Below are 21,354 nucleotides of genomic sequence, written 5' to 3' on the forward strand. Positions count from 1 at the left end.
CTAAAAAAAGTCTGGAGAGGAACTAACGGATACAACACAATACTCAGGCTTATATAGCTGAGTGGCCATTACCGGCATTACAGTACACATGAGGCTCTTAAAGGCACATGCACTACACAGGGCACTTAGAAAATAATAATAGGATTGGGCAGAGTAAGCACGGATTTATGAAAGTGAAACCGGGTTTGATGAATCTGTTAGAGGTTTTTGAGGTTGTAACTAGCAGAATAGATAAGAGGGAACCAATGGATGTGGTGTATTTGGATTTTCAGAAGGCATTCGATAAGGTGCCACACAAGAGGTTATTAAACAAAATTAGGGCTCATGGGATTCCTTCTTCTTAGGCAGTCCCTCGGAACAGAGGATGACTGGCTTCCACATTAAAAATGAGTTTGCAGGTGACTGATGAGTCCAATGCGGGACCTACAGTCTCTGCCACAGGTGGGGCAGACGGTGGTTGAAGGGGCGGGTGGGTGGGGTGTTTGGGTTGACGTGCGCTCCTTCCGCTGTTTGTGCTTGGCTTCCGCTTGCTCCCGGCGAAGAGACTCGAGGTGTTTGGCTTTTCCGGATGCTTCTCCTCCACTTTGTGTGATCCTGGGCCAGAGATTCCCAGGTGTCAATGGGGATGTTACACTTCTTCCAAGGAGGCTTTGAAGGTGTCCTGGAAGCGTTTCCTCTGCCCAGCTGGGGCTCTCTTGCCATGCCGGAGCTCAGAGTAGAGCGCTCGTTTTTGGAGTCTCATATCGGGCATGCGGACGATGTGACCCGTCCATCGGAGCTGATTGAGCGTGGTCAAAGTTTCGATGCTGGGGATGTAGGCCTGAGCAAGAACACGGACGTTGGTGCGCCTATCCTGCCAATGGATTAGCAGGATCTTGCGGAAGCAGCGTTGATGGTACCTCTCCAGTGCTTTGAGGTGCCTGCTGTATATGGTCCATGTCTGAGGCATACTGCAGGGCGGGTATCACTGCTGCTCTGTAGACCATGAGCTTAGTGCCGGGTTTGAGGTCCTGGTCTTCAAACACTCTCTTCCTCAGGCAACCGAAGGCTGCACTGGCACACTGAAGGCAGTGCTGGACTTCGTCGTCGACATCTGCCCTTGTTGAAAGTAAGCTCCCGTGGTATGGAAAGTGGTCCACGTTGTCCAAGGCCTTGTCATAGATTTTGATAATCGGGGTCAGTACTGTGTGGCGGGGAAGGTTGGTAGAGGACCTTTGTCTTACGGATGTTTAGTGTAAGGCCCATGCTCTCATACGCTTCGGTGAAGGTGTTGATGATAGTTTGGAGTTCGACCTCCGAGTGAGCGCAGACGCAAGCGTCGTCTGCATTCTGTAATTCGATGACAGAGGATGGGACGACCTTGGATTTGGACTGGAGGGGACGGAGGTTGAACAGTTTCCCGTTTGTTCTGTAAATGAGCTCCACACCAGTGTCTCATGGGATTGGGGGTAATATATTAGCATGGATTGAGGATTGGCTAACAGACAGAAAACAGAGAGTGAACGAACGGGTCATTTTCTGGTTCTCAGGTTGTAACTAATGGGGTACTGCAAGGACCAGTGCTTGGGCCTCAGCTATTCACAATCTAGATCAATGATTTGGATGAGTGGACCTAATGTAATACATACAAGTTTGCTGATACAAAGATCGGTGGGAATGTAAGTTGTGAGGAGGATGCAAGGAGGCTTCAAGGGGATATAGACAGGCTAAGTGAGTGGGCAAGAACATGGCAAATGGAATATATAGAGAACTGTGAAGTTATCCACTTTGGTAGGAAAAATAGAAAAACAGAGTATTTTTAAATGGTGAGAGATTGGAAAATGTTGGTGTTCAGAGGGAGCTGGGTGTCCTTATACATGAATCATTGAAAGTTAACATTCAGGTACAGCAATCAATTCGGAAAGCAAATGCAATGATGGCCTTTATTACAAGAGGATTTGAGTACGAGTAAAGATGTCTTTCATGCAAATATAACGGGCCCTGGTGAGACCACAACTCGCGCATTGTGTACAGTTTTGGTTTTGTTATGTAAGGAAGGATATACTTGCCATAGAGTGAGTGCAACAGAGGTTCACCAGACTGGTTCATTGGATGGGGAGATTGTCCTGTGAGCAGAGCTTGAATCGACTAGGCATATACTCTCTAGCGTGTAGAAGAATGAGAGGGGAGATCATTGAAACATACAAAATTCTTAGAGGGCTTGACATGCTTGACATGGCAGATGCAGGGAGGATGTTTCCCCTGACTGGTCTGTCTACAACCAGGGTCACACTCTCGGAAGAACGGGTCGGCCATTTAGGAGAGATGAAGAGACATTTCTTCACTCAGAGGGTGGTGAATCTTTGGAATTCTCTACCCCAGAGGGCTGTGGAGGCTGAGCTGTTGAATATATTCAAAACAGTTCGATAGATTTTTGAATATAAAGGGAATCAAGGGAGATGGGAACAGTGCAGGCGAGTGATGAGATAGATCAGCCATGATCAGACTGAATGGCGGCGCAGGCACGAAGGGCCAAATGGCCTATGCCTGCTCCTATTTTTTATGCTCTTAAAGAAGTGGGTTTTAGGCAGGTCTGACAGGAGTAGAGGGAGGCAGAGGGGTTTAGGTGCGGAATTGCAGAGCCGGGACAGCTGAAGGCATGGCCTCCACGTTTGGGATTAGAAGAGGGTGAAATGCACAAGAGACCAGAATCGGAGGAACAGAGACATTTTGGAGGTGGGGGATTGTAGAGCTGGAGGACATTAGAGAGAGAGGAAGGGACATGACCATGAAGGGATTTAAACAAAGATGAGAGTTTTAATTTGGAGGCCATACGGGACTGGGAGCCAATGTAGGTTCACAAGAACAAGGGTGACCGCTGAGCAGGGTTTTTGATGCATTTAAGTTGCAGAGAGCAAAATGATCAAAGCCGACCCGGAGAGCACTGGAAACTTCAAGTCTCCAGGTGATAAAAGTATGGATGAGGGATTCAGCAGCAGATGGGATGAAGAAGGGAAGAAGATGGATGATATTACAGAAGTGGACGGTCTTTGAGCTGGAGAGAATATCTGGTCAGAAGCTCAGCATGGCATCAAATAGAAGGCAGCAATTTTAAAAAAATCGTTTATGGGATGTGGGCGTCGCTGGCAAGGTCAGCATTTATTGCCCATCCCCAATTGCCCTCGAGAAGGTGTTGGTCAGCCGTCTTCTTGAACCACTGCAGTCCATTTGGTGAATGTACTCCCACAGTGCTGTTAGGGAGTGAGTTCCAGGATTTTGAGCCAGCGACTGAATGATCGGCGATATACTTCTATGTCAGGATGGTTTGTGTCTTGGAGGGGAATTGGGAGGTGGTGGTGTCCACATATGCCTGCTGCCCTTGTCCTTCTAGGTGGAAGAGGTCGCGGGTTTCGGAGGTGCTGCTGATGAAGTCTTGGTGAGTTGCTGCAGTGAATCTTGTAGATGGTGCATGCTGTAGCCACAGTACGCTGGTGGTGGAGGGAGTGAATGTTTAAGGTGGTGGATGGGGTTCCAATCAAGTGGGCTGCTTTGTCCTGGATGGTGTTGAGCTTCTAGAGTGTTGTTGGATCTGCACTCATCCAGGCAAGTGGAGAATATTCCATCAAACTCCTTACTTGTGCCTTGTAGATGTTGGAAAGGTTTTGTGGAGTTAGGAGTTGAGACACTCGCCGCAGAATACCTAGCCTCTCACCTGCTCTTGTTGCCACAGTATATATGTGGCTGGTCCAGTTAACTTTCTGGTCAATAGTGACACCCAGGATGTTGATGGTAATGCCGTTGGCCGTCAAGGGGAGGTGGTTAGACTCTCGCTAGTGGGAAATAGTCATTGCCTGGCACTTGTGTGGTGCGAATGTTACCTGCCACTTATCAGCCCAAGCCTGAAAATCGTCCAGGTCTTGTTGCAGGTAGGCATGGACTGCTTCATTATCTGAGGAGTTGTGAATGGCACTGAACACTGTGCAGTCATTAGATAACACCCCCATTTCTGACCTTATGTTGGAAGGAAGGTCATCGATGAAGCAGCTGAAGATGGTTGGGCCTAGGACACTGCCCTGAGGAACTCCTGCAACGATGTCCTGGGGCTGTGATGACTGACCTTCAACCACCACAACCATCTTCCTTTGTGCCAGGTATGACTCCAGCCAGTGGAGCGTTTTCACCTCGATTCCCATTGACTTCAGTTTTACTATGGCTCCTCGATGCCACACCCGGTCAAATGCTGCCTTGATGTCAAGTGCAGTCACTCTCACCTGACATCTGGAATTCAGCTCCTTTGTCACCAAGGCTGTAATGTGTTCGGGAGCTGAGTGGTCTTGGTAGAACCCAATCTGTGCATCAGTGAGCAGGTTATTGGTGAGTAAGTGCCGCTTGATAGCACTGTCGACGACACCTTCCATCATTTTGCTGATGATTGAGAGTAGACTGATGGGGCGTTTTTGGTCAGGTTGAATTTGTCCTGCTTTTTGTGGACAGGACATACCTGCGAAGTTTTTCCCATTGTCGGATAGATGCCAGTGTTGTAGCTGTACTGGAACAGCTTGGCTAGAAGCGTGGCTAGTTCTGGAGCACAAGTCTTCAGCACGATAGGCTGGATGTTGTTAGGGCCCATAGCCTTTGCTGTATCCAGTGCAGTTAGTTGTTCCTTGATATCAGATGTGAACAATATGTTTAAATCCGAGACACTGATTGGAATGGGGAGGGAACAGATTTCCTGGCAGGGGTCAAAGACCATGGCTTTGGTCTTCCCAATGTTTAATTGCAGAAATGTATAGCTCATCACAGATGGATGTTGGACAGGCAGCGTGACAAAGCAAAGGCAGTGGAGGATTCGAGAGAGGTGGTCAAGAAGTAGAGCAGAGTCATAGAGTTATACAGCACAGAAAGAGGCTCTTCGGCCCATCGTGTCCATGCCGGCCATCAAGCCCTGTCTATTCCAATTCCATTTTCCAGCACTTGGTCCGTATCCTTGTATGCTATGGCATTTCAAGTGCATATCTAAATGGTGTGAGGATACATGTGAAAGCTAGCCACTTGACTTTGCATGTCTCCAAGGGGCAGCCCAAATAATAAATAGGAGGGGGCGAGGGGAGATCCATGGTGGACTCCACAGGGATCATAGAAACATAGAAGTTATGAGCAGAAGTAGGCCATTCGGCCCCTCAAGCCTGCTCCGCCATTTAATGAGATCATGGCTGATCATCCAAATTCAGTGCCCTGTCCCTGTTTTCTCCCCATATCCCTTTTGCCTTAAGAAATATATCCAACTCCTTCTTGAATATATGTAATAAGTTGGCCTCAACTGCCTTCTGTGATAGAGAATTCCACAGGTTCACCACTCTCTGGGTGAAGAAATTCCTCTTCATCTCTGTCCTAAATGGCTTACCCCTAATCTTTAGACTGTGAGCCCTGGTTTTGGACTCCTCCACCATCGGGAACATCCTTCCTGCATCTAGTCTGTCTAGTCCTGTTAGAATTTTATAAGTTTCAATGAGATCACCTCTCACTCTTCTAAACTCCAGCAAATAAGCCCAATCGACCCAATCTCTCCTCATAAGTCATTCCTGCCATCTCAGGTGTCAGTCTGGTGAATCTTCGCTGCACTCCCTATATGGCAAGAACATCCTTCCTCAGATAAGGTGAACAAAACTGCACACAATACTCAACGTGTGGTCTTTACAAGGCCCTGTACAACTGCAGCAAGACATCCATGCTCTGTACTCGAATCATCTCACTATGAAGGCCAACATACCATTTGCCTTCTTAACCGCCTGCTGCACCTGCATGCTTATCTTCAGTGACTCGTGCACAAGGACACCCAGGTCTTGTTACACTTCCCCTTTTCCCAATCTATTGCCATTCACATAATAATCTGCCTTCCTGTTTTTGCCACAAAAGTGGATAACCTCACATTTATTCACTGTGGTAAACCACTGTTATTGTTGCTCGCCGTTGTTGTTGTTGTTGCACACTGTTGTATCTATGCATGCCTCAGCTGGCTCCGCCCCTGGCTCCACCCACACGCCCAGTTATAAAGGTGACTGCTCTGCAGCCCCCTGCCTTCTTGGAAACCAGTCAACCACGAGAGGCATGCTCTGTTCTTTGTTAAAGAAGCCTTTTAGTTACTCTCCTAACTCTTCATCTTTTATGAGTAATTGATAGCGCATCATTCACATTATACTGGATCTGCCCAATCACCCAACCTGTCCAAATCATACTGGAGTTTCTCAGCATCCTCCTCACAGCACACACACCCACCCAACTTTGTGTCATCTGCAAACCTGGAGATATTACATCTAGTTCCCTTGTCCAGATCATTAATATATATTGTGAATAGCTGGGGTCCTAGCACTGATCCCTGTGGTACCCCACTAGTCAATGCCTGCCACTCGGAGAAAGACCCATTTATTCCAACTCTTTGCTTCCCGGCTGCTAACCAGTTCCCTATCCAAGTCAGTACCTTACACCCAATCCCATGTGCTTTAACTTTACATGCTAATCTCTTATGCGGGACCTTATCGAAAGCCTTCTGAAAGTCTAAATACACCACATCCACCTGTTCTCCCTTATCTATTCTACCAGTTACACCCTCCAAAAATTCCAGATTAGTCAAGCACGATTTACCTTTTGTGAATCCATGTTGACTTTGTCCAATCCTGTCACTGTTTTCCAAGTACTCTGCTATTACATCTTTTATAATGGACTCTAGCATTTTCCCCACTACCAATGTCAGGCTTACCGGTCTGTAATTCCCCGTTTTCTCTCTAACACCTTTTTTGAATAGTGGGGTAACATTAGCTACCCTCCAATACATGGGTACTGTTCCAGAGTCTATAGAATTTTGGAAGATGACCAGCAATGCATCTACTATTTCTAGGGCCACTTCCTTAAGTACCCTAGGATGTAGATTATCAGGACCTGGGGATTTATTGGCCTTCAATCCCGTCAATTTCCCGAACACCATTTCGCTACAAATACTGATTTCATTCAGTTCCTCCCTCTCATTAGACCCAATGTTCCCCAACATCTCTGGGAGGTTATTTGTGTCCTCCTTTGTGAAGACAGTACCAAAGTATGTATTTAATTCATCTGCCATTTCTTTGTTCCCCATTATAAATTCCCCTGATTCTGAATGCAAGGGACCTACGCTTGACTTCACCAATCTTTTTCTCTTCACATATCTATAGAAGCTTTTACAGTCAGTTTTTATGTTCCCTGCAAGCTTACTCACGTACTCTATTTCCCCCCTCTTAATTAATTCCTTTGTCCTCCTTTGCTGAATTCTAAACTGCTCCCAATCCTCAGGTTTGTTGCTTTTTCTGGCCAATTTATATGTCCGCTCCTTGGATCTTATGCTATCTCTAATTTCCCTTGTTAGCCATGGTTGAGTCACCTTTTTTTGTTTCATTTTTATGCCAAACAGGGATGAACAATTTCTGTAGTTCATCCATGCGATCTTTAAATGTTTGCCATTGCCTATCCACCGTCAACCCTTTAAGTAACGTTCCGCAATCCGTCCTGGCCAACTCGTGCCTCATACCATCGTAGTTTCCTTTATTTAAATTCAGGATCCTAGTCTCAGTCAAAGACTTCACTCCCTCGTAAAGAAGAATTCTATCATATTATGATTACTCCGTCCCAAGGGGCCTCACACCACAATTGCTAATTATATCCTTTCTCATTACATAATACCCAGTCTAAGATGGCCTGATCTCTAGTTGGTTCCTCGACATCTTGGTCCAGGAAACCATCCCATACACACGCCAGGAATTCCTCCTCCACAGTATTGTTACTAATTTGGTTTGCCCAATCGATATGTAGATTAAAGTCACCCATGATAACGGCTGTGCCCTTATTGCACGCATCTGTAATTTCCCATTTAATACCATCCCCAACTTCAGCATTACTGTTTCAGGGTCTGTATACAACTCCCACTAATGTTTTATGCCCCTTGGTATTTCTCAGCTCGACCCATACAGATTCCAAATCATCAGAGCTAATATCCTTCCTTACTATTGTGTTAATCTCCTCTTTAACCAGCAATGCTACACTACCTCCATTTCCTTTTTGCCTGACTTTCCTGAATATTGAACATCCCTTGATGTTGAATTTCCAGCCTTGGTGACCCTGGAGCCATGCCTCAGTAATCCCAGTTATATCTTATCCATTTACATCTATTTGCACAGCTAATTCATCCACCTTATTACGAATGCTCCTCGCATTAAGACACAAAGGGAGAGAAATTCAGTTGGTAGCACCACCGTTTAGTGCCTAAAGAGGCCGAGAAATGGGGCGCTAGTCAATTTCCGGATGGGCGCAGTGAACCCAGCACCTCTCCCCATATTTAAATGATATTTAGTGGCGGCGCAAAATCTTAGCGCCCGCTCACAGGCGCAGGCAGATTATGACATCATTTGAGTGTGCAACACCATTCGGGCACCCCGGACCGGAAATTCAGCAGCGCCCACCTCATTATCGCCAAGCGGTACAAAGGACCGCTTACCTCAAGCCTTCCCCAGTCACTCTCGGGCTGGAGGGGCGTTATTTAAAGGGGACTGGTGTGGTTTGAATGCGCCAGCCTTTTTGGCTCACAAGTTCCTCGAGAGTTACAGAGAGTTGCTGAGCTGCACACTGCGAGCCATTTCACCACTAAGCCAGCATTGGCAGAGGAACTTCAGCCTTCTGACCATCATCTTGGTGTTGGTGAGCATTAACAACGGGAAAACTCCCTGTGTGCACTTATTATGGGGGCCGCATTGGAGGGGAGCGCCCTGCTACTGAATCATCAGGGAAGGGCACAGAGAAACATGGAGAGAGGGGCAGGCATGGCCAGATGGAGCAGGGCCAACTCACGTCGCCACACCACACATTACGCTGGCAGGGTTTTCCAACAGCAGTTTTCCTACATGAACATGCCGGAGGAGCAGTGTGTCAGAAGGCTGCGATTTAGAAAGGAGTTGGTGACTGAGCTGTGCCAGCTGCTCCAGCCAGACCTGCAGCCTCAGATAAGGTGCAGGACATCTCTGTCGGTGGCTGAGAAGATGCCTGCTGGCCTGAACTTCTATGCGAGCGGCTCTTCTCAGGCTGCGCATCATAGGCTGATCAGAAGTAGCTTCTAGGCCCCTCTCACGGAATGCTTGCTGCCATTCCAAGAACAGGAATGGAACCGGTCTGATACCCCCTATAGCATGTCATTCTATAGTGGACACTAAGTGGAGCCGTAGTGCTGCATATAGCTGTATGTATAAGACTACACTACCCAGCTAAATATTATATTAAGACTACATTACCCATGAGACTAGGCTACCCACAAGGCAGCAGTCAAGATGGAAGCCTCTACAAGATGCTGTAGAAGTCCACATGTGCTCAATAAAAGTAACTAGCAAAAGCTAGCTGTGTTCATAATAAGAATGTCTATTTATTAATGAAAATAACATGGTACCAGGGTGGTGAAGATCTGCTGAAAATTTTGAAAAGTGACATGGAGAATTTGAAGCCACCAGAGCGTTTGAATCTCATAGAAAAAATCGACTACAATTGGCAGACTTTTAAACAGCAATTCGAAATCTACATTGCAGCCATCGGATTCGGTACGAAGCCAGACGCAAGGAAGATAGCATTGCTGCTCACGGTTGCAGGCCCACAAGCGATAGAGATATTTAATACATTTGTATTTAATCCAGAGGAGAACAGAGAAAATTAGAAGATGTGCTAAAAAAAATTGATGCACATTGCTCTCCCAAAAAGAATGAGACGTAAGAAAAATACATCTTCCGTTCTCGGACACAGCAACAAAATGAGACTTTTGTTAGCTTTATAACTGATCTGAAACTGAAAGCACAGACATGTAATTTCTCTGAGCTCAAAGCATCCATGATTCGTGACCAGATTGTGTTTGGTATTCATGATAAAAGAGTCAGGGAACGTCTGTTGAGAGAAACCGAACTAAATTTGGAAAATGCGGTGAAAATATGCCAAGCCAGTGAGCTAGCTCGAAAGCATGTGCAGACTTTCAGTGAAATCAATAATGATTCGATTGTAATGAGTGAAAATGCTGCTGTCGGTGCTGTGTCCTATAAGGGGAAGAAACATGGGCAGAACAGAAATAAAAAGCAATCGGAGGATGATATTTTTAATTGTAAATGCTGTGGTTACAAACACCATTGAAGACAATGCCCAGCGTTTGGAAAAATGTGCACAGAGTGTAATGGAAAGAATCACTTTGCCAAACAATGCTTTTCAAAAGTAAAAACGATGAAAGGGCAACGAGTTAATGCGATTGAGGACACTGATTTAAGTGAGACATTTTTTGTAGGAATGGTGTCATGTGACGATATCAAAAAAGATACAGAAAATGTGAAGCCCTCAGAAATAGACAATGCTGAACATAAAGTCAATGCAGTAAAAGTGGACAAATGGATGATCCCACTGCAGATAAATGGAGCATTAGTTACATTGAAACTGGATACTGGGGCAAAAGCAAACTTAATCAGTATGAGTGACATAAAAAATATGAAAGAAAAGCCGAAAATACAGAAAAAGTCAGTACTACTGAAGAGCTATAATGGACAGAAATAGATAGCTTAGGTGTATGCAGACTTAAAGTGACAGTCAAAAGACAAAGTGCATCATCTCATGTTTTTTGTTGTGGCTGAAAGACTTGATTCGATACTAGGTGACAAAGCTTGTGAAGACTTAGTACTGGTCAAGAGAGTCTACCGTATAAACTGTGCCATAAGCAGACCAGGTGACTCAGGTGATGAAGCAGAGAGCCCATCAAGGATGAAAAGGCCAAAGGGTATCCATGTCTTCAAAAAGCCTAGTTTCTCCAAGAAGAAAGAAAAAGACTTTGTCAATGAGAAGCCAAAGGAAGAAAAGCACCAAGAGGAAAAATGCAAGGAGAAAAAGTCCAAAGATATAACCGCAGCAGATGTTGTTAAGCAGTGGAAAGAGAAAAAGAAAAAGAAGAAGCCTGCACCAGAGCAGAAAGCAGTTCCGGTGGATACTCCTTCTTCCCTCAGGCCAATCTTTGGTGTTCCATTAGCCGAGGCTGCTGAGAGGACTGTGCTGTATGATGGGATCCAGCTGCCAGCAGTTTTTCGAGAGTGCATTGACTACATTGAGAGTTATGACATGAAGAGTGAAGGAAACACTGAAACCCTCTCCAAGCAAAGATGGCAAGGAGACCACGATCTATACAAGAGCAGATCGATGACAATGCCGCGACTGCATCTTGTCATTCACCGCCAGAACAATCTCATGAAGACACATCAGACTTACCCGTGTTGAGAAGATCCACACGTGAAGTAAGAGAGCCTGATGGACTTAACCTTTGAGTACAATGTAAAGCTTTGAAAATGTGTTGACTGTTTTGAAAATGTTTATGTTTATAGAGCACTAACAAAAGTGTTACTGATATTATCTTTATTGTTTTCTTGAACGTTGATTGATATTGATTTTGTTAAACCTCAAAGAAAGGGGGATGTAGTGATCAATAGCATGTCTTTCTATAGTGGACACTAGGTGGAGCCGTAGAGCTGTATATAGCTGTATGTATAAGACTACACTACCCAGCTATATATTATATTAGACTACATTACCCATGAGGCTAGGCTACCCACAAGGCAGCAGTCAAGATGGAAGCCTCTACAAGATGCTGTACAAGTCCACATGTGCTCAATAAAAGTAACTAGCAAAAGCTAGCTGTGTTCTTAATAAGAATGTCTATTTATTAATGAAACTAGCAAAAGCTAGCTGGGTTCATAATGAGAATGTCTATTTATTAATGAACATAACACCCCCAAGCCTGTGAAGGGCAAGATGCATGTAAATAGCAGGCATGGCCATTGTAAATGAAGAAAGTGTTTCATTACACAAAATGTGGTTCATTCAAACATGAGAAAGCTATGGCAACAGAAAGCAAAACTAATACACTGACACATAACTGACTCTCACACCTGGGAGACTGTCCAAAACATAAATCACATTCCGAACATCTTCCTTGGCCTTGATTCCACTCGCCAACCAAAGCATCCAACGCCCCATCAGTGAGGCATTCCGCCCTCTGCCTCACCCTTTCCATGTCTTGCTAGGCTGGTGCGCCACAGGTAGGCTCCCACCGCTTTGAAGGCCTACAAGGCAGAGAGTGTGTCTGGTGATGCCAATTGACCTGCCCCTTTAAGAGCTGGCCGGCGCCAGTGTGTCTCAGGGAAAGTGATTATTGACAGCACCTTTGCTGCACCACGCGGCCGCAAAATTGGGCTGCGCCGCCGGGTTCGCGACTTAAGAGTAGCGTGCAGTGCCTGATTTAGTGCCGCAATCACCTTTAGGGGCGCTGCAACCCAATATCGCTCTAGGTGGCGCTAAATTGCGCCTGGTGCTAAACTTTGCGCATCGCCAGGACTAGCGCCCCAAACGCGACTATACCGAATTTCTAGGTCAAAGCCTCCAGGCTTGTTTTTTAACACGCTTAGGCCTTTTAAAATTATTATTTACTGTTGTCATGTTTGATTTACACTGTTGATTTCTCTGACTGCCACTTTTGCTTTTCTCCTTCCTGTCTTTTGCTTCTATCCTTTCCTCCCTTTCCTCTGTGTCCCTGCACAGGTTCCCAACCCCCTGCCACTTTAGTTTAAACCCTCCCCAACAGCACTAGCAAATACTCCCCCTTGGACATCGGTCCCGGTCCTGACCAGGTGCAAACAATCCACTTTGTACTGGTCCCACCTCCCCCAGAACCAGTTCCAATGTCCCATGAATTTGAATCCCTCCCCCATGCACCATTCCTCTAGCCACGTATTCATCTGAAATATCCTTCTATTTCTACTCTGGCTAGTATGTGGCACTGGTAGCAATCCTGAGATTACTACCTTTGAGGTCCTATTTTTTAAATTTATCTCCTAACTCCCTATATTCAGCTTTTAGGTCCTCATCCCAGTTTTTACCTATATCGTTGGTGCCTATATGCACCACGACAACTGGCCATTCACCCTCCCCCTCCAGAATGCCCTGCAGCCGCTCCGAGACATCCTTGACGCTTGCACCAGGGAGGCAACATACCATCCTGGAGTCTCGTTTGCGGCCGCAGAAATGCCTATTTATTCCCCTACAATAGAATCCCCTATCATTATAGCTCTCCCACTCTTTTTCCTCCCGTCCTGTGCAGCAGATCCACCCACGGTGCCAGGAAGTTGGCTGCTGCTGCCTTCCCCAATAAGCCATCTCCCTCAACAATATCCAAATTGGTATGTCTGTGAGAGTGGGGATGGCCACAGGGGACCCCTGCACTACCTGCCTGCACCTACTACTCTGCCTGGCGGTCACCCATTCCATTCCTGCCTGTGCAGACATTACCTGCGGTTTGACCAACTGATTAAATGTGATATCCCCGATGTCCTCAGCATCGCTAATGCTCCAGTATGTATCCATTCGCAGCTCCAGTGCCACAATGTGGTCTGCCAGTAGCTACTGCTGGATACACTTCCCGCACACATGGTCGTCATGGACACAGGAAATGTCCCTGATTTCCCACATAGTGCAGGAGGAGCATGCCAAAGCACCGAGCTGTGCTGTCATGATTTACCCTTCAATTAATTTAAATTAAATGATATAATCAAGGGCCCTTGGTTACTAGCACTCCGATACACAACAGAGACTTTAGAAACTATAACCACAAAAAGTAAGACCTTCTAAATTTTATAAGCTATTAACCTTAACTTTAAAATGATAGAGTAGTATAAATACTCACCTGGCCGTACTCACCCAATCAGCTGCTTCCTCTTGCTTGTGTCACTTTTTGAATCGTGGCGTGGCTCTGGAATGCCACCACCAGTCTGCGAAATTGACCGGCCTTTGAGAAAAAGCCCACGAAAGTGAGTTTAAATACTCACGACTCTCCTGCTGCTCCCGACACCGGCCTCTTCCCACAGGTTGAAAAGTTAGGAAAAACAAAGGTGAAGCAAGGGAGCTCCACCTTCCACTCCTCACCCAACTCTGACTCACCCAACTCGCAGCACTCTGTTGAAACTACACAGTGCAAAATCGCACTTCAAAGCCTGTTTTATAGGCCCTGAAACAAGGGAGACTTGTTGAGACATGCTCAGCCCAGCTACAGGAGAACTGGTTTAATCTAGTTTCCCTAATTAACTGCCTTCAGCTGCTCTGAATTGTAGGCCTTGTATATCCCTTTATAGCCCTGCTTAATGTTGGGAATTTTATATTTTAAACAGTAGAGAGTAACAGTAAATGTGAAACAAACAAAAGTTTTATTTTAGCAACCAGTTAAGCCTCCCTGACTCACCCAACACGCAGCACTCTGTTGAAACCGCACTCAGTGCTGGAGCAGGAAGAGAAGCCATTGATGGAGATTCTCTGGCTACGACTGGATGGGTAAAAGTGGAGCCAAGCGAGGGCAGCCCCAGAGTTGGGCAATGCAGCGGAGGCATTGGATGATGTTGCGCTCGACCGTGTCAAGACTGCAGAGGTCGAGAAGAATGAGGAGTGATAGTTTACCATGGTCACAGTCTTAGAATATGTCGATTGGGACTTTGGTTATTGCCACTGCAGTATTGTGGCAGGTGCAGAAAGCCGATTGGAGAGAGTCAAATATGAGGCTGTGACAAATATGGGCAGAAATTCAGGAGGCAAAAAAACATTGAGGAAAGGGAGGATGGAGATGCACATATCTAACTCTTCACCCACGTATAAAACGGGACGAATCTCTGATTAAACCCTCTCCTCTGAAATACACAAGTCTCATTGAATGTTACAGGAACAGTTAAACTCACTTCACTTTTACAGAATATTCCACGTGCTCTGGCCGGGTGACTGGAATCTCCCAGTTCCACCAGAGGAGTTTGCTTGTTTCAGGCTACAGAATAAGAGCAAAGCTTCTGATGTTCTCTTTACACCAAACTGTCTCGGAAAATGCAGCATCGTCACTTCCTTTTTTTACATAGAATTAACAGCAGAGAAACAGACTATTCAGTCCAAGTGGGACTAAAAGCCGACAAATGCCCTGGACCTAATAGCATACATCCTCGTGTTCTAAAAGAGGTGGCTGAAGTGATAGTGGATGCATTGGTTTTGATATTCCCAAATTCCCTAGATTCTAGAAGGATCCCAGCGGATTGGAAGGTTGCAAATGTAACACAGCTATTCAAGAAAGGAGGGAGAGAGAAAACAGGAAAATACAGGCCAGTTAGCCTGGCATCAGTGATCGGGAAAATGCTGCAATCCATTGTGAAGGAAGTGGTATCAAGTCACTTAGAAAATCATAACATGATTAGACAGAGTCAACATGGTTTTATGAAAGAGAAATCGTGTTTGACAAATTTATTAGAGTTTTTTGAGGATGTAACTAGCAGGGTAGATAAAGGGGAACCAGTGGATGTAGTTTATTTGGATTTCCAAAAGGCAATCGATAAGGTGCCACTTAAAAGTTTATTACACAAGATTAGGGTTCATGGGGTTGGGGGTAATATTGCAGCATGGATAGAGGATTGGTTAACGGACAGAAAACATAGAGTAGGGATAAACGGATCTTTGTCAGGTTGGCAGGCTGTAACTAGTGGAGTGCCGCAAGGATCAGGGTTGCAGCCTCAGCTATTTACAATCTATATTAATGACCTAGATGAAGGGACAGACTGTAATGTATCCAAGTTTGCTGACAATACAGAGCTAGATTGGACAGAAAGCTGTGAGGGGAACACAAAGGGTCTGCAAAGGGATATAGATAGACTAATTGAGTGGTCAGTAAGGTGGCAGATGGAGTATAATGTAGGGAAATGTGAGGAAGAATAGAAAAACACAATACTTTTTAAATGGTGAGAAACTTTCAAATGTTGGTGTTCAGAGAGATTTGGGTGTCCTCGTGCAAGAAACACAGAAAACTAGCATGTAGGTGCAGCAAGCATAAGGAAGGCAAATGGCATGTTGGCCTTTATTGCAAGGGGCTTGGAGTATAAGAGTAAGGAAGTCTTGCTACAATTGTAAAGGGCCTTGGTGAGACCACACCTGGAGAACTGCGCACAGTTTTGGTCTCCTTATCTAAGGAAGGATTTACTTGCCTTGGAGGCGGTGCAGCGAAGGTTCACTAGACTGATTCCTGGGATGAGAAGGCTGTCTTATGATGAGAGATTGTGTAGAATGGGCCGATACTCTCTGGAGTTTAGGAGAATGAGAGGTGATCTCATTGAAACATACAAGATTCTGAAGGGGATTGACAGGGTAGATGCTGAGAGGCTGAGAGGTTGTTTCCCCGGCTGGAACTCGGGGGCAGAGTCTCAGGATAAGGGGTCGGCCATTTAAGACTGAGATGAGGAGGAATTTCTTCCCTCAGAGGCTGTGAATCTGTGGAATTCTCTGCCCCAGAGGGCTGTGAGTGCCGAGTCTTTGGATATATTCAAGGCTGAGAGATGGATTTTTGGACTCTGGGGGAATCCAGGGATATGGAGATTGGGCGGGACAGTGGAGTGAGGTTGATGATCAGCCAGGATCTCATTGAATGGCAGAACAGGCTCGAGGGGCTGTATGGCCAACTCCTGTTCCTACTTCTTATGTAATACAGCGGTGCTTAACATTCACTATCTGATAATACCCCATAGCTGCTGGTCTTAGGCTATAGATTTGTCTCTGAATCGAGTTCAATGAATTGATTTTAATTAGTTTCTCTGTTCAATCATTCCCCTTGACTTGTCACCAGACCAGAGACATTTTAAAATTGAGGCCTGATGGTGCCTGTGTGAGTGCAGCCCCACCTAATAAACAGACACGTGTCCATCTGCTGGGTTCTGCCCCAGACTCACCTGTTAGATCAAAACCCTTTACTCTAACACATACACAAGATTCAGTGTGACTGTCTGTTTAGAGACAGAAACTGATCTCACTTCACATTTCATTGCACGGCCTCATGCTGGATAATTGTGTTCGGTAGTCAGACTCTCCCAGTCTCATTTTCACCAATATCTACCTCACCTTGTACCTTTTGTGTACTGTCTATATGACCAGTGTGCATCTGAGTCAATGGGATTTAGTCTTACCTTTCTCCCCAGTCAATCTCTGGAAGCTCTTTGAATCAGAAGTGTTCGCCCTGTTTGGTGCTTTCAAAATCCTGTGCTGGTTCACCTGTTGTCGTTCCTCAGTCGACAACCCCGGTTTACTTCCAGCTGTGGACCTTCCTCAATCATTCACCGGGAGATCTAATTATGGCAGAATAGAAAATGAGAATAATATTGAAAGCGTGAAATAATGTAATGTAGACTTTATTCTGCTTACTAAAAATTAAATTTCAAAGCCAAGTGTTTTTGTTTGATTTTGTCTCTTTCCTCAGATCCCCAGCCCGGCTTCCTGAATATCCGCAGATTTTTGGGCGCAAATGTGCAATTTACTCTCTGTGCTTTAGATAAACAGTTGCATTCTGATCTCACTGGGCCCATCCTCCCCGGGTTACACACTGTCTGAACTCACTGGGCCCATCCTCCCCGGGTTACACACTGTCTGATCTCACTGGGCTCATCCTCCCCGGGTTACCACACTGTCTGATCTCACTGGGCCCATCCTCCGTGGGTTACACACTGTCTGATCTCACTGGGCTCATCCTCCCCGGGTTACACACTGTCTGATCTCACTGGGCCCATCCTCCGTGGGTTACACACTGTCTGATCTCACTGTGCCCATCCTCCGTGGATTACACACTGTCTGATCTCACTGGGCTCATCCTCCCCGGGTTACCACACTGTCTGATCTCACTGGGCCCATCCTCCGTGGGTTACACACTGTCTGATCTCACTGGGCTCATCCTCCCCGGGTTACACACTGTCTGATCTCACTGGGCTCATCCTCCCCGGGTTACACACTGTCTGATCTCACTGGGCCCATCCTCCGTGGGTTACACACTGTCTGATCTCACTGGGGCCCGGCACACAGCAAACCCCACCCACTGCACAACCCCAGATCAGTAAGGGAGTGGCACTGTGCCTGCACGGGAGAGCAAGTGAGCGAGACTGCATCACCACAGCGCCCCCAGTGGAAGGAGTACTACTCAGGAACATAACAGGAGGAGGACATTCAGCCCCTCCAACTTGTTCCAACATGCAATTTAATCATGGCCCTGCCTTGGTTTCATAACTATTAATGCCTAACAAGCATCTATTAATGCTTTCCTCCATCCAAATGGATGGACACAAGTGCCTGAAAAAAAAAAGTGCTTGTTTATGATGAAAGGGTGGGGGATTGAGCTGAAGTGCTCTTAGAGAGCTGGCACAGGCTCGACAGGCTGAATGGCCTCCTACTGTCCCATAACGATGATGCTGTGGCGGAACCACCAGAGGATTATGGACAATTGTATATAATTGCTTTTACAGCAATGTAGTACAGCTGGGGGCTGCACCTTTAATGTATCTGTTAATTGTACTGGGGCTTCTTTCCTGTGCTCCGCGTGATGACGTCATGCCGTCCGTCACGTGATCTCTCAACGGCAGGAAGAACGTGATGACGTCAGAGCTCGGAACCTTCTAGCAGTTTCCAGAGAGGCTTTCAAGCAGACCAGACCTATTTGCATTGTATCCTACAGTTTCCTGTACAGCATCGTTTGTTCATTAAATTTTATTGTTTTTGATTTTCTGAGTCGATCTCAATTCTTTGGCTAGGAACCCCAGTTCCTACATTGGTGACCCCAATTTCTTCGAACAATTTTCGTTGAAGTTACATCATGGACACGAACGCCGTCACCCTCAAACTGCCGCAATTTTGGGAGCAACAACCGGCCACGTGGTTTTTCCAGGCGGAAGCCAAATTTGCTATCCGGGGAGTAGCAGCGGATTCAATTCATTATTATTATGTGGTGTCCACACTCGACAGCGCCACGGCCTCGCTGGTCATCAGCCTCCTCGAGAGTCCACCGAACGATGGCAAGTACGAAGCTTTAAAAGCACGTTTACTGCAGATTTTCGGTCTGTCCAAGTCGGAGCGCGCTCGCAGACTTATCTCCATGCCCGGCCTCGGGGACTCAAAACCCTCAGAGCTCATGAGCCAAATGCTCACACTTTTGGGCTCGGAATCGCAATGTTTTCTGTTCCGCGAGCTGTTTCGCTGTCAACTACCAGAGCCAGTACAGACGGCCTTGGCCAATTCCGATCACGGATTGTGCTGAACTGGCCGCGGAAGCGGATAAAATATTCACCCTCTCACAACAATCTTGTGCAGCCATGGCGCGCCCATCCCCCGCAAGAGCAAATCCGACTCCTCTTCCTGCAGGCTGGTGTGCATACCACGCTCGTTTCGGCGCGAAGGCCAGAAATTGCCGTCCGCCCTGCAGGTTCTCACCAATAAAACCTAACTCAAACTTGCATTTTCTGAGAAGATCAATAAGGCCTAAGGGACACGCTGGAGTTGCGATGGCCGTCGGGTCCGCAGGGAAACTCCTATACATTACAGACACCTTGTCAGGGCGAAGTTTTCTCTGTGATACTGGCTCCCAGTGCAGTATCCTACCAGCATCAAAGCTAAATCTTGAATCCGGCGGTCGAGGTCCCCCCCTCGAGGCAGCCAATGGTGCGGCCATTTGCACGTTCGGAAAGCGTAGGGTCCAGTTGAGTTTTGGCGGCCAAAGTTTTGTTTGGGAGTTCATCACGGCGAAAGTCTCACAGACCATCCTCGGGGCAGATTCCTTCTGCGCAAACGGGTTTCTCGTTGACGTCCGACACTGCCGGCTAATCTGTGCCTCCACTTTTCACTCGGTCCCCTGCCACCGAAGCACCGCGATGTCTTGGTCAGTTGCCTGTGCAGTCCCATCTCCAAATGAGTTCTCTCGTCTTCTCAGTGACGAGGCACGGTGTGGCACATCACATTACCATGACAGGATCCCTCGTGTATGCAAGAGCTCGAAGGCTGGAACCCGGTAAACTCGCGGCCGCCAAGGCGGAGTTCCATACAATGGAACTCCTGGGTATTATTCAATGTTCGAATAGTCCTTGGTCCTCGCCATTACACATTGTTCCTAAGCCAGGCGGCGGATGGCGACCATGTGGCGACTACAGATGCCTGAATGAGGCTACCACACCAGATCGGTAGCCAATTCCTCACATTCAGGATTTTATGGCCCATCTGGCAGGGAATTCCATCTTTTCCAAAGTAGACCTCGTCCGAGGCTATCATCAAGTGCCCGTGTATCCTCAGGACGCCCCCAAAACTGCCGTCATCACACCTTTCGGGCTCTTTTGTGTTCCTTCGTATGCCGTTTGGGCTGAAGAATGCAGCACAAGCCTTCCAACGTCTCATGGATTCCGTGTTGCGCGATCTGCCATTCATCTTCGTCTACCTAGATGACATCCTTATTGCCAGTAACAGCACGAAAGAACACATTACGCATGCGTACCATTTTTTCTCGTCTCAGCCCAAATGGCCTTATCAACCCGGCCAAGTGCCAGTTTGGATTGCACAGCATTGATTTCCTGGGACACAGAATCACCTCAGAAGGCGCCGTCCCACTGGCCACGAAGGTGGAAGCAGTCACCTGATTTCCTCTTCCTCAGACCATCAGGGCCTTCCAGGAATTTCTGGGAATAGTCAATTAATATCATCGGTTCGTCCCCAAGGCGGCATTGTTGATGCAACCTTTGTACGAGGCCCTCAGAGGTAAATCGGGCAAAGACCCGATCGATTGGACACCCCAGATGGACCAGGCTTTCCTCGACACTAAGAATGTTTTGGCTGCTGCGACCATGTTGGCACATCCCCTTCCGGGCGCAACCATTGCCCTTACCACCAACACATCTGATTATGCCATCGCGGCAGTACAGGAGCAGTGGGTCAATGGCACATGGCAACCACTGGCTTTCTTCAGCCGCCAATTGTGGAAGAACGAATGCAAGTATTGTACTTTTGATAGGGAGTTGTTGGCATTGTTTCTGGCCATCCGTCATTTTCGCTTTCTACTTGAAGGACGCCCATTCACAGCTTTTGTAGACCACAAGCCACTTACTTTTGCGATGGCCAAGACAGCAGAACCATGGTCGGCACGGCAACAACGTCATCTTAGGTACATATCTGAATTTACAACCGACATACAACATGTCTCGAGCAAAGACAACCTGGTGGCGGATTGTCTCTCCCGCACCCAGCTCCACGCAGTACACCTGGGAATCGACTATTTTGGTTTGGCAAAAGAACAGAAGGCAGACCCTGAAGTGCAGGCATACCGGACCGCACCTTCCAGCTTACAAGTGGCTCATGTCAGTTTCCAGGCTGCAGGGACCACACTCCTGTGTGACAGCTCGATGGGCATCCCACGTCCAATCATTCCAGTCAAATGGTGCAGGAGAATTTTCGACACTATTCACGGGTTGTCACACCCTGGCA

The 21,354-nt window shown here is 46.8% G+C and overlaps 1 protein-coding gene and 1 pseudogene across 1 annotated transcript in view; one reads left to right on the forward strand and one right to left on the reverse strand.

Moving 5' to 3' along the window:
- The window catches only part of LOC147092640 (NACHT, LRR and PYD domains-containing protein 3-like), a 126,212-nt gene extending 109,005 nt beyond the window's left edge, over window positions 1-17,207 (reverse strand). The window contains exon 1 of the mRNA XM_085975969.1: window positions 17,037-17,207. The gene's annotated coding sequence lies outside the window, so the exon portion shown is untranslated. The remainder of the gene's footprint in view (window positions 1-17,036) is intronic.
- Window positions 1-21,354, forward strand: part of LOC147092639 (NACHT, LRR and PYD domains-containing protein 3-like) — a 326,912-nt pseudogene that overhangs the window by 163,430 nt on the left and 142,128 nt on the right.

Source organism: Somniosus microcephalus, unplaced genomic scaffold (genome assembly GCF_052327205.1).
Source record: "Somniosus microcephalus isolate GS21.2 unplaced genomic scaffold, FLI_Smic_1.0 unresolved_chr2, whole genome shotgun sequence".
NCBI classification, from domain to species: Eukaryota; Metazoa; Chordata; class Chondrichthyes; order Squaliformes; family Somniosidae; genus Somniosus; species Somniosus microcephalus.